Here is a 14,170-nt window from a genome sequence, read left to right as displayed (position 1 = left end):
CTGCAGCTGCCTGTCCTTAATATGAAGAAAAGAACACTCATTATGTGCTCTCCCCCACCAAATGCCTCACTGAACGGGTTAGAAGAGATGTGGCTCCTTGCAGTGTACTGTGGTGGTGTCCCTCCCTGCTGGCAAGGCTTCAATCTGCATTTGAAACAGAAGTGAAAAGCAGCAGGAAGACAAGTCCTTGCAGCTTCTCTTGTGTGCGCTGATAGACACCTTCAATGCATCGAACCCCTGAGTTAGATCCCAAGCCCTGAAAAAGTCAGCCTTTAGACTGACTGTTCTTTAGCCTTTCTAGCACTTTCCTAATCTAAGGAAAGTGGATTTCGGGAGTCACTGAACCCACTCTGAGGATAACCAGGTGCATCTTTTCTATTCCCCCGAGTTTTATTTTTCCCTGTGGAGATCAACTCTTACATGCTCATGCTGGGAGCAAGGGATCAGCATCTCATCTAATCTTGTAACCACTGGCAGCATCTGCAACAAAATTGTGAACTGGACATATTTAACCAGCATTAAGAACCTAGGATCCTGAGGGAACTCAAAACTCACGATTCAATTTTAAGTACATACGGGAAGACCGCTCAGTTGGTGCAATTTTATTATTCATTCAAATTGCAATAAAATGGTGTTTTTTGGTTTTTTTTTTAGAATTTCTCTCAGCAGCTTTTTTAAATAGTCTGAATACTTTTTAATCAAAACTGATGGAAGGGACAAAATAACAAACGTTTCAAAACTGTTCCCTGAAGTCAGCCACTTTGAGGTGTTAATTTGAGGTCATAATCTAATATTATTTGTGTTTTAGTTAAATCAGTCTGTAACAATATATTTATTTCCCAAACTTTAGATTGTCATCTGTATTATTATGGAGGAATATTGAGATCTCTATTAGATGATCATTATAAAAAATATTTTACAGGTACAAATAATGTGTGAGTTATCCTTATGTATGCTGTCCTGGCAATGAAGATTCAATCTGTCAAGACATTATCAGTACCATGACCATTTTGGTGTAGCCATAAACCAGTTACTGACTTTTAAAATTAGTGAATTTTTCAGCACTTCTGGTTTGAAGGACTACCTGTGACCTGAGATAACTGAAGGAGTGAAATTAGAGGATTTTTATGCAGCAATATGATTACTACTATATCCCGACTCTACAAACCTGTAAGTACGTGCTCAGCTGTAAATCCACAAGTGTCATTGTCTTTAATGGGACCATTTGTGTGCCTAAAAATCAATCATGTATACACATGCAGAATTGGAATCGCAGTAACAGAAAACAGATGCAATGATTAATTACCCAATTGAAAGTTGTTCACGAATACTGTGTCTGACAACTCTATATATCCAGTGAAATCCGTGTTAACAATAAATGATCAAAGCCTAATACTAGAAGTATAGCCTAAACTAGTAGGACAGGAAATTATAAATTCAATAGATATTAATGAAGACTACATTTAGGCATTGGGAAAACCTTATGGAAACAAGAGCAGTGAAGCGTAGTCACAAATTGTTCAGGGAAATTGTGGAACTGCCATCACTGGGGAATTTTAAAGAAGAGGTCAGGCAAATCTTCCAGGTTTTTCTCTGCTTTCACTCCTACTTCCCATAGCAGAGGAGCAGGCAAGATGATCTCTTCCACCTGGCATGCTGGTGGGTTATTAGTGTAGCATGCTTGCTGCCAGAGCACAGTTTCACATTAATTAACCCCGGATTGGTTTAGGATCAGATCCCCAAAAGTAAAGATCAGTTGTGAAGCAGGCAAAGCACATAGCTGCCCCCCTGTAGAGCTGGTCTGAAAGCACAACACAATGCTTACACCATCTTTGTGTAGGAGTACAGACAATGTCTGAACCAGTATAAAATTAGAGCAGTATATAAGCACCTGATTCACCATCATCTAGAGTATGTTGTTCTGCCTTCAATATTTGTGAACATATTTGAAGCAACCGAATTAGCTTGCCCTGGCTCAGTGCTTTGTATCATGGTGGATTCAATGCATATACTTTGGAACCGGATGGGAAAACATCTTCTGGATGATTGAACACCATAACACCTTGGAGAAGTGAAGTATCTTTGTCTTTTGACACTAATTCTTTACAACATACCGGAGGCTTGGCACAATATTTTATCCCAGAAAGGGCTACTGAGAGTGAGCTGAAGAATAGCTTCTTTATCCTGGGGACTATTTACTCTGAACATATCAGCTGGTGTAAGACTTCATCTTGATCTGCTGATTTATTTGAATTATCATCACTACAGCAATGCCACTGCCAGAAGGACAGACCTTCCACCTAGCATACCCTGTCTCCAAAAGCTGCCAGCTCTATGCTGAGTCCCACCAACAGACTTGGATATTGCAAATAGGAGCGGTAAAGGTAGGACAAGAAGGTAATTATGGATAATATGCCACTTCAAACCATGCAAATATTTTCAGGCAGAATGGTCAGATTGACTGGAAGCCACCCAGAACAGCCTTGAGGGTAGACCCTGATCAAGATGTTAAGAGGGATGAGAAACTGGGTATAGCATAGAGTCTACATTCCTTTGCACATTTCTGGTAGCAGCTTCATAAAATGTAACATCACCTTTATGAGTAGCTCCTTGGAAATTGTTACTTTGCTGTAATTCATAACTGAATTCAGCTTTCTCAGGGCTGCTCTGCTGGTTCACTCAGTGTCCTCTCTTTCAGAAGAGGAGGCTCCCTATTCCCTACCAAGGGCTGTTCATGTTCACTGCTTCTTCTCTCCCTCAGATGACCTCTTGTTCATCTCTCATGGCCAGTCTTCCAGTCCTGCACAGATCTTTATGCCAGATCCTTCATGCTCTTTTTCTAATAGGTCTTAAAGAATAACTATACACCAGTTCAACGCTGAGGTGACAGAAAACAGTGATCTTATTTTTCCCTTCAAATGTCTCCCTGTTTGCTCTGTTTTTTATCTACGCCATCATCATTCTGTTGGTCACTGTGGCGGGGGTTCAGCTTTGACCTTGCTCTTCACAGATGCGCCAGTGCCGTATCTAAACCTCTATCCATGTAATTTCTCAAAATTTCTGCCTTCCAAAACAATATATGGTGTCCAACACACCCTTGGCCCTGGTGAGGTGTTGGCTGCTCCCTGGCCCACCTGAGAAGCTCCTACGTGCCAAACATCTATGTTAAAGAAAGCATTTTCTCACTTTCTCTGTTGGTGTTCTTTAATCTTGGGAGGAGCACTATACAATCATCAGCAGATTCACCTCTGTGTTTTCTTTACGTTTTTTTTTTTTCCATCAGGTACCTATAAAAATTGGCACCAATTATGCAGCTGCTATGTTGAGAGATCTGCTTTATCTCTATCAGAAAGTCACCCACTATGCACCCTCCAACCATGTGCTGCTCCTCTCTTAGCTTGCAGGCTGTGATTCACTTGTAGCACTGTTTTTACAGTATCTAACATAGCAGATTCAGGACTGTAGGGCCGACAGCACTGTAAGGAATTGATTGCAATGTATGATGAAAGTAGAAATGTATATATTTGCAATGTAATGTCTTCGGCACTACCACCTTGATCATCGTAAGGTTTAATATGCTGTGTGTTTTGTAAGAGCAACTTTTAGGGAGAACAAAAATTGTTTAGTGACATAAGTTACAGATTTGTAGAAACTAGAAAAATGGGATATTGAACGGCTACTGCTACTACCTGCTCTTACAAAGTTTTTGTTCTTTTACCAGAGAAATCCTGATGTCATAAAAGAACTGAGGGCATCACCATGCAAGTTTGTATGATGTTTCTTGTTGCACTTTGCATGCTTTTCCCTCTGTAACAGTATCATAGATGATACAGTATTTGGGTATCCCTGTTTGAACAGAGATTTCAGAGTCTAATTACCCCAAGAGCCAGAACTGTGCATAAATGGGAATGTTAGCTCCAAAGCTTTTGTTTCTTAAGTTTATGGAAGTTCTTCAAAGCATTAATAATTGTGTAAGGAATGGACCACAGAGCATTTCCCTCCCTCTAGTCAGAGATGTGCCAGATTGCTGTTTATCTGTGATCTTCCTAGCAATCTATGAAATTTGAACCCTGGAGTGGTGCATATTTAGGTCTTGGAATCAGAAATTTCAGTTTAATGCCACTTTCTCATCAAGTGCGGAGTATGGTGTACATCTCCAGATGGCCTATACAAATGCTCTGCCGTACTTCACTCACTTTTTGAATGTCAAGCATCTCTGGGATTCAGCACATCACCAATTAGCATCTTATATCCATTTGACAGAAATGATTCCTCATTATTTCATACATTTCTTTAATAATATTTGCACACTGCATTCCTATTCTGGTAAGAGAACAGGAGATAACTGTAAGATCAGGGACTGTTTGTAAAACATTCTTCTCTGTGCTGTCCAGAGCTGTTCACATATTTAAGCTGGTGGCCATCTCTGGGTTGAAGTTCTGTCAGTGAAGAACAGTCATCTTTTGTCTTTGCACTGAGCAAACACTCAGCTCTTGCATTAGTAGTTTTTTTCATTATAGTATTAATGTAAGACATACCCCAATAACATGTGCACTCACGCCCAGATCCTCTCACCCAGACAGCAAAGGAAGCGCAGGATGCAAGAGACTGCACCTCCACTCAAAACTCCCCCCAAATCCCCTACTGACACTGACTGCTTCCCTGAAATCCACGTTTACCCCTGTCCCTGAAACAGTTACAGCTGCCATCACTAGCCAGGCTGTTCTGAAATATGCCTTTGTACTTGTTTGAAGAGCTGATGTGGCATGCCTTATACCAGCCTACTTTGCATACAGTATACATGTTGCCTCCACACACCCCTTAAAGTGTGCACTTGCACCCTTCCTGATAAAAGAACCACAAATATAGAAACTGATCTGACTCTTGATATTGTGATGCTGGAGCATTTCAGCTCTGTGTTTTCAAACCACATGTGACAGAAACCAGCTTCTGTTTAGAAACCCAAGCTTCTCACATCATCAGCTGAGCCCAGGAACAAGTGGTTTCAGGGAGAATCTATGAGTAATAAGATTTGCTACAGAGCTGGCAACGTTGGTGACATTGCGGTTATATTTATGTGGGCAAGCTACATTTAAAACTACTGTGAAAACCCATGGATTCATAGGAATAATTAGTAATGTATGCTTTTCTACTGACTGAACTATTTAGTTGTTTTGTGCACGTGTGAGAATGTAAAAGCTCCATAGAGGTATAAAGGAGAAAGCCTAAGAGGGCCTGTAATGGATGAGGAGGAGGAATGCCTCCTGAGCACACAGAGTGGCTGTAAATCCGCAGGAAGCTGCGGAGTTTAGCCATGTTCTGCATTAGGTTGTGAGAGTACAGGGACACTTGTGTGCGCAGATATGGGTGGGAAAGCGCTGGCATGAATTTTTAACATGTAACCATTTTCATAGTAGCAATAAAAGCAACGGTTGCTTTTCAGAAAGTAAATGTGTAGGTGCCTTTTCACTGTACTCCTTCTTTCTGCCCTGTCTCTCATGATGTGGATGGCTGAACTCATATGTCCTCTGCTCACAACAGTCAGAGTAAGTCAAGCAGCCCAGCAGCCCCAGAGGGGAACAACAGCATGTTCAGAAGAGCTGGGATTGCCTGGGACTTTTCAACGCCTCCCACCAGCAATGTAGCGGCCCTGTACTCAAGTTCAGACCCAGCCTGATGGGATTTTGAGATGCCATTCATAGCATCTCAAAATCAGCTCTCCAGATCAGCTGCTCCCACCCCAATATGCCCCATAATTATGGACCCACAACAGCATTTGCTCTGTCTGCAAAACCACAGGGTGTGATCTCATTGAAGAGAGAAGTATATCTGCCAGTATTTTACAGCTGAGTTCCCCTCTCTTTCACACTCTCCCTGTGCAGGAAGAAGTAACCTGGGAGTGCTGGTGGCATCTCAGGGTCCTCTGTTTTCTGTGTACGTGTGCGTAGGTGTCACACACTGCTGGTGACATGGCCATGAGCTAGAGACCTGGCGATGCTCTTTCTGCTGAGATGCTCACTCCTCACAGCTGTACCAAATGCAGACCTACACATAGACAGTGCCAGGGACATGGAATAAAAGCTGCTGGAGGAAGGTGCAGAGGGGGTGGGAATGCTGGTGGTGACATGGTGAGGCAACGAAGCCAGGACTTCATCATCTTTCCCCCTTATTTTTGTTTTCTTTTGAAGCAAATGCATAGAAAAGAAAATGTTTATTTGTGACCCTGTGTGCGGCTTCTCAGGTAAAAATGTGAACTGTATGCAAGCAGATTTTTAAAATGCATATTATGTTTCTGATAGATCAGAACTGGTGGAGCAGATCAGATCTCTCAGTTAAATATGCATTCATACATTTTTAAAAAATGTATAATATTGACTATATCAGATGTAATGGCTCCTGTAGAGCCATTACAGTGCACAGTGCAGGCTCTTTATTTGGTATTGTACCAATTTGTAGGGTGGACTGTCATTGGTGTTGATACAGATGTATGTTAATAACAGCATGGAGGCAGAGAAAATGCTGCATGTCAGTAGCCAGCTTTTAATTTCAGCGTTTTTAGTCTTTAAAAAACACATTCAAGCTTAAATTGCCCCTTCCCCTCTGCCTGATGAGCAGGGTCTGAAGAGTGGCCCTTGGTTGATGCCACATGTGGGTCACTGGCTTGCAGTTGGTGGGTGGTACACACTGGGTGTATAGTGGGGAGCTGCAATGCAGGGTGGAAGAGAGGGAGTTTGGCCTGAAAAGATCAGATGGTTTGTGTCTTCACTGGCAAATTAAACTGCTTTAGGGCTGCAAGACAGGATGTGTGAAAAGATCAGAAAATGGCTTGATTTGTATATACTTCGACACAAGATAAAAATGTCTAATATAATTGCAGTTAAAACGTGAAAGGAAAACTATATTTACTGAGCTCAGATACCATATTGCACGTCTTGGGCATGTGAACAATTTTTGCAATCAGTTTATGAATACTTAAAAAACTGGTTTTCTGTAGAAAAACAAACAGAGCTATAGAGGAATAAACAGCATCTCTGCAATAATTCTATAACTTCATACTGATGTAACCCACCAGCTCACAGAAGAAGCCCCCCATGTAAAGGAAACCAGAGAAACTATAATGATTTTCAGATACAGTTGACAAGAGACCATTTAGTAAACTTTTATTTTTTTTAACTAACAGTATGCAGGGATGTTGTATTCTAGGCTGCTACTAATAATCTCATCAGAATGCAAAAGCAGTGACTGTGTTATAAAATCAATGATCTGTTATATTCTGCAAGAATTTACAAAAGCCTAATGTCATTTACTACACCATGAGAACCATACTTGGATTAAAAAAACAAAAAAACCCAACAAAAAAACAGAATAAAAAACCCCCGATTGCAGCTGATGAAAAAACAAACTGTTTGCTGATGCCAAGTTTTAAAGGTATGATACATCTTAGGGTTAAAAAAAAGAATATATCCTGACTCTGGGAAAGGGAATGGCATTTGTGTTTGGGAGAGCATCACCCAAGTTGATCTAAACTATGGTCACATCACAGCTCTGCTATGGCTGGTCAGTCCCATTGTCCTGCACTGGCAGCTGGGTTTGTGCCTTGGGTTCAGGCTCTGGGGAACTTTGCCCACTAAGTTTGCTTGGCTTTTTCTTTTCTTCCTCAATGCTTCTGACAGAAGAAAGAATGCTCCATTCCTAGAAATAGGATTTTTGATTGCAAAGGAAGCACCTTTGTTTAATTTTATTTTATACAGGATAAATGAAGCAAAACCTAGACAGACTCAAGACCTTGCCATGCACTGAACGCATCATCATCATAATAATGGTTATTCCCTTTCACCAGCAGTAAGATGTGTTTTGCAAACATAAACTAATTAAGCCCCACAACCTTGGAAATGAGTCTGTAATTTCCACTAAAACGGGAAACTTAAGCAAAGGCCAGATTGTGACACACTTACTAAGTACAAGTGCTCCACAAGTAGCTCCATTGACTTCCGTGAGACCCTTTTTGGTGTAATGTGTAGTTCAATGAGAGGTATCACAGCCTGGTGTTAAATGGCTTGCCTGGAGGTGTACAGTGAGTCAGAGTGGGGCCAGCACCAGGCTCCAGGACCCAATTCAATCACTCCCAGGAATGTAAATTGTACCAAAGTCGATGAGAGCTGCGTGCATGTGCCTGATGGGACCAAAGGGCTCCCTGTGGCTCCTATCTGCAAGCCTTGCTCTCAATCCCTCCATCCAGGCTGCAGAAGAAATGAAACTACAAAGAGCTTTGTGGAAGCAGCCTGTGAGGAGTTGTGTCTTTTTGTGTTAAAGGTTGAGATCGGTCATGCCATAAAAATTAAGTCCTTGTTTTGGCAAATGAGAATACAGGAGATATTTGCCTGATAAAATACTGGGGATGAAAGGCAGCCAGGTTCAGCCCCCAAGCAGCTAGAGCCAGGGCTCTGGGCTGCTGCATTCTGCCAAGGGGTTGGCATCCAACAGATGATGGGTCAACCCTCCTGCACAGCCCTGAAGGCATTAGGTACCGTAGGGTGAAACTGGCTCTGCTCAGGTGCAGGATGCAGATGCTGTAAGTAGAGTGAGGCTGGGACAAGCAGTATCTGTAAAAGGGAGACTGCACTTCCCGTGGTGAAGAGCAGAGTTATGACATCTCCTGCATCACAGGGTATAGAAAAAAATAGAAATAAATGGCATATCTGTACTTGAATCATGATTTGAGTCATATGCTTTAAAAATAAGGGAGACAGCACCATGTTGCGCAGTAAGGACTAAACATCACACTAAGGAATTACTCCTCGGGAGTAACAAACAGACTGCCACGGGTCTTGCCACAGAAATAGCTCTTGAGCAAGACACTGGGGGCTGCAGCAAGGCAGTCATGTAGGTAGGTCAAGCAAAGGAAACCAGTCCTGTCATTTGTGCTTGCATTGGCTCTTCAGTGAGTGTTTTGCTATCTATAATTTTCCTTGTAATGATTACAAAGGTTGATATTTCAGGTGGTGCATGTCTGGAGAGCAGACAGCCTGTGGTAAAGATGGTGGAAAGCTTTTACACTTTCAGATTTGTATGTCCTGGGTGTGCCAAGGAAGGTGCTGCCCACTGCTGCTGGCAGAGACAACACAGCCTTTGAGGTCCTTGTTGCTTCTGCTTAATTTCAGAAAGATCTGAAAGAAGTGGTGAATATTCACATGTCTTCGTAAGCTTTCAATGCAGCTGGCTCTCCAGTGTCACGTGTAAGGGAATGCACTTTATAGTGGTTAGATTCTCTTTGATGGTAATAGACCAGAGATTCAGACTTCATGTAAGTAGGCTAACAAAACCAAGCAAAAATACTTTGCCTTTAAAAATACACAGAGGGAGAAGTCCACATACATTCTTCGAGTCTTAGCTTAGCCTAGAGTTTTGGGTCCTTTTGAGGACTTAAACAAAAAGAGTGCATTTTATTTTACAGAGCAGTGTGCAAACTTGGCATAAATTTCTTTCCATGTTGGAGGCCGAGATGACAAGAAGTGGAAAAATCAGAGCACCAGCAGATCTGGAAGGCTGTGTTCCCCCCAAACCTTCTGAGACATGCTTGTCCTAATGTCCCTTTTCTCCCTCCTCCACTATTGCTATTTTCATTTGCTGACAAGCCCAACATTAAACATTTGCTGGAGTTTTCATATCAATAGTATGTTATATTGCCATTACTGAACAGTTTGGGGCTTTGTGGCTAGCTACCATGACAATGGATGCACAGCCTGGAACCAGTTTTAGTTAATTAGAGTCAATCAATCCAAACTTTGCTAACTTACTCATGTGAAACAATAGTATAATGAACCAAAGTCTGCAAGATGATTGGGAAACACAAATTATTGCACCCTGATAAATTAAATGTGACTATTGCAAAACCTTCCTTCTAAATGAATACTTGGAGAGGGAATGTATGGGTGAATAAGCATAATTTAGAATACAGAAAAAAAATAAAGAAGCTGTTATAACCCCACTTCAGTGTTTTCATTTTTCTTTAAAAGAAATAAGAAACCAGATTGCCGTATATACAAGACCAAATGGGTATAACGTTTTTAAGATTAAAATTACTACACCAAGTAACCTCATAAAATTGACCCCTCATCATTTCCAAGCTAAATTTCACAATGCCTGTGGTGTCTGAAGAAGTGGAATCATTCTGGTTTATTTTTCAAAGCTATTTGCTGAACGTTTGTCTGACCTTGACAAAGGAAAGCCCCAAACCTCTTTGGGTTCAGTCTTTTCTCACAGACAAGACTTTTTGCCCCCATTTTAGAGTCATAAATATTTTTCCAATGCTTGGAATTCAACTTAGGTACCGAAAGAGAATTCTGCTTTCCCACCTGTTTTCTCTTTATTTTCTAAAAGTGGTATTTTTAGAATAGAAGGGTTCAGTTGATAAAAACAGTACCAGGATGGAGTGTAAGCTTTTGTATTAAAATTGCATTTGGGTACTGACCTGGCCTCTAGTAAGCTGCTCCAATGGTTTACAGCTTTCACAGTGTCTTAATTTTGTCCGGTATGCTTCTTACATTTTTTAATTCACAGGATGTTCGTCACATGTGTTACAACATACAAAAGGAGACATATGGCGAAGGACTTAGGCCCTGTCCTAAAGAGATTAGCATGTAGAGATGCAGTAAATGAAATACAGCGCACACATGGGTGAGCTGAGCCATGAAGGATCCTCAGAATTAAGGCACGTGGGATTTAAGGAGTGGGTTTAAGTGACAGTGAGAGGAACTCTCGTATGATGGCTTCACAAACCAGCATGTAATTTGAAAGCTGGACGCATTGCCCAATGTGTTTCCTTTAAATATTCCAAATTGTCCTGATCAAACACAACTTTCCAGAAGCATCAAACTATTTCTGCACACTGATGTAGTGACACTGGTTTGGGGAAAGGGGGTTATGTGGGTGTTGGAGCAGAAGTGTACCTGTTCTAAATAAAAATGTAAGTAACTTTTGAACCTTCTAGGGTGGGAAAGAGTTTTTGCCCAAGACTGCAGGTCTTTTCCTAACATCTCTTAAATAATCAATGCTGACATTTATGTACACTCAGGTTGCTGAATGTACCCAGGTACATTCCTGTACACAGGTACACAGAAAATGTACACAGGTACATTTTCTTACCTCACACGTGCAGGTGTGTGAGGTAAGAAAAGGTGGGATCTCTTCTGCCCTGTTGCAGAAGTAACCACACTTTTTCCTGCCATGTTTATTTGTATATTCTTTTCCACAAACTATCCCAAATCTGTACATTATTTTAACCATATGAGGGCATAATAAGAAATGTTACAGAGGAATAAAGTTGACAGATACTTCCTCTCCTACTTATTTCAATGTTATGTGGTTTTGAAACACTTCTCCCTGTGAAAGAAAACACAAATCTGGTTGTTCTCTGCATATTGCTAGTGCCCAGGCTGCTCTTCTAGCAGCAGTTCTGGATAGATTTTGGGAACAAAAGGAAAAAAAAATAAATAAAAAGGAAGAACTGGAAGAACTGAGTAATTTAAGATTCTGCAAATTAGGCTTTGGTTAAAAGAAAAACCTGAGATATCATTTGTACGTATCACAGTTAGTTTCCCAAGCCAACTGTCAGCTGTTTATAACAAATCCAATCCAATCCAAAACCAGCTGACAGCCATTTCTCAAGTAGTTCAAAAGATGTAAAATCATATATTTCTCTGTTAAGGAGTCAACAAAACTAAGAAAATTGAAAGGTGAATGTTAATAAGGAAAATTTATTAGCACCTGAAATAATTTACACTATAGATTTTTCAAAAACTTATCCTATAAGGTTTTTTTCTACAGTAATTTCACTCCAATTCTTTCCTTTCTTTCATTTTCTGAATTTACCTTTCCACATTCAATTGTGAACACATCTGAAATGCAGCTATATATTAAGTAAAGTAATTAGAGAAAATACTCATCTAATATGTTCACTAAATGCATAGGTTTGGTTACAGGTAACAGGTATTTTTCATGTCTGTTCTACCATGACTATGTGTTAGTAAGACATAAGAATTATGTAAAGTGAACTTCTGCTGTTACAGGTATTCTTAGAGAATTTTAAAAAGAAACAAAGAAATCAAGTACATGGAAGCAAAAGTAGCATAGTGTTATCTATTAAGATAAATCTGGCAAGGTGGATCTCAGAACTCTGGTCAATTTTTTGTTAAGAGGCTAAAATAAGGTCCTTTAACTACAGGAAACCGAGCTTTGATTTAATATGCAACATGAGTCTAGACAAGGCTGTTTTGTACATATATTTAGAGAACAGTCTCTTCTTTAAATGTCTCTTGGATGGGAACTCATCTGAATCCAGTTACCTTCACTGATATGCCTCCGTCTGAATCAGCTGCAACATGACCTTGCAAATTTAATTCTTCAGTAGAATAATGATGAGAAATTAAGCCATCCATTTTGCTCCAGCTTTTCTGTACTCTTCATCCTAAAAATTACTCCTTGGCATTCCAGCCCCACTTTCTTCCCCAACACAACAATTTTTGTTTTGTTTTAAAACACAGGAATCGTGATAGCGAACAATTGCAGTTTCACAGATGGGGACCACAGGTGCCTGTCAGTATCCCAACACTGCTGTGCTCTTCATATATGCCTTTTTCCTTACCCATCATTGACCTGACCAGGTTCTTTTGCAGTTACTTAATAACTGTGAAGTATTCGCTGATAGCATGCTGTTCACAAAATAGGTTTCTCACCCTTAAATATACAATAGAAATACTCTTTACTTTACACTAGTCATACCAATGAACACAACTCATATTTGCATCTTAATTTCTATGCAGATGCAAAGTTTAGTTAGCCTCCAGCAACGTAGACTAGGACTGCGACCAATGATTATGCACAATTATGCCACTGTTAATGACCATAAGCAGGAAATGGGTGAACCTGTTCTTTTTACCTATAAATCGCACAGATTTTTTTTCTTACTTTCTTCTCTTCCCTGTCAAAACCCCCTATTTAATGTAGTTTAGATCCAAAGGAGTGTAACAGGGAGTCAAACTGCCGTATAACTAATTCTTTCATCTCATGACAATGATATTCTTTCCTAAATAATGGTCACTTTAATGCACCAAAGTGAGCTTACTGTATTTCCTGAAGTTCACTGAGAGCCCTGATCCAGATTACTCTAAATTCATAATCATCATCTGAGAATACCTGTGGTCTTGGTAACTTCAACCAAACAATTGCAACATTGAAAATTCTGCCAGGATCTTCTCAGAAATCCATGGAAAATTCACCTTCCATATTTGAAAATCTGTTCTTGGGAGCAAGCTGTGTCCATTTTCATTTGGCGTTTACATAATACAGAATGGAAACCTTAGCTCAAAATGGTAACCATTAATTCTGTGTTGATAAACGGATGTATCGAAGGAAGAAATGCCCTGCAGTTTCAAAGCTCTTGCTTGTTTCTCCAGTCTTTACTGTCAGTCCGCTATCTTGAATATGGTAGTTCCTATTAGTCATATTCATAGCCAGAACAATGAGGAAACTGGATGATGGAGCTCTAATTCCTCTGATGGGTCATGGTAAGCTCCTAAAACACTAGAAGGGACTCTGCCTACACAAATCACTGTACCCAGTTCCCACTCACACTGCTTTACCCTGTGGCTCTTTCACTCCTGGTGATGACTGCTGCTCTTTCCAGGCTTTCTTACATCGCAGTTTTTTAGCATTCTATTCATTACTGTGGTAGTGCCCAGCTGCTTGGTGTATAAAGCACAGTGGTGCCCTAATTGTGAGCTGTGCTGCTGCATTTCCTCAGGTGGTTATGTAGGATGTAAGAAGGACTGCAAAAATGTTCAGGTCAGAGCAGTGCTCTGGTGCAATGCCTAGTGGCTGTACACACCATATCCTTGTCTCCTTTCAAATGAGGGAACATGAATGCATTCACGAAAATGATGTCATGTTGTCGCAGAAATGCTGAAGGCTGAGTGTGCTAGGGAAAGCTAGTGTGGTGAGATAAAATAGTCATCCTCCTGGTGTTGCATTCCTGATTTTCACCCATCTCCAGTGCTAGACTCCCCAGATCTGTTAGCTGTTAGCTAATACATTCTTTAAGAGGTTTAAGCATATGGCAAAAATTCCAATGAAAGGATATGCCCTGAATAAAACCCAAACCATTTTAGGTCCT

The sequence above is a fragment of the Pezoporus flaviventris genome, unplaced genomic scaffold (genome assembly GCF_033815535.1).
Source record: "Pezoporus flaviventris isolate CSIRO_AGI_PZ_B2104156 unplaced genomic scaffold, CSIRO_AGI_Pfla_v1 ptg000007l, whole genome shotgun sequence".
Lineage (NCBI taxonomy): Eukaryota > Metazoa > Chordata > Aves > Psittaciformes > Psittacidae > Pezoporus > Pezoporus flaviventris.
The sequence above is the reverse complement of the archived record's forward strand: the minus strand, read 5'-3'. Positions refer to the sequence as shown.